Source organism: Chrysochloris asiatica, unplaced genomic scaffold (genome assembly GCF_000296735.1).
Source record: "Chrysochloris asiatica unplaced genomic scaffold, ChrAsi1.0 scaffold00062, whole genome shotgun sequence".
NCBI classification, from domain to species: Eukaryota; Metazoa; Chordata; class Mammalia; order Afrosoricida; family Chrysochloridae; genus Chrysochloris; species Chrysochloris asiatica.
Genome location: NW_006408580.1, coordinates 12,339,979 through 12,340,430, shown reverse-complemented (window position 1 = coordinate 12,340,430; position 452 = coordinate 12,339,979).

The following is a 452-nucleotide window of genomic DNA, read 5'->3' as shown; positions in this document are numbered from 1 at the left end:
CAATGAAATGATATACGATGGAATGAACATAAAACTAAAGTTCTCTCATGTAAACTATAATATAATTCACAATAAAACATTAAAAAATAAAAAAGAAGTGGGGTCAAGGGAGAATTTTTTTTTTTTTAAATGTGAGAAACAAGAGATGATTATATGCTAATAAAATGAATTAGGGGTGAGGGAATAATTTACAGTGCAGGTTGCCATTCAGTTGATGTGACTCATGATAATTCTATGTGTGTCACAGTAGAACTAATCTCCAGAGGTTTTCAATGGCTGATTTTCAGAAGATTGGCTGGCCTTTCTTGCAAGGTACCTCTGGGTGGACTTCAACCTCCAACCTTTTGGTTAGCACTCATGCTCTTAACAGTTTGCACTACTCAGGGATCTTACAATGCAGGTTGTTGTTGTTATTGTTAAGTGCCATGGAGGCGGTTCTGACTCATAGCGAC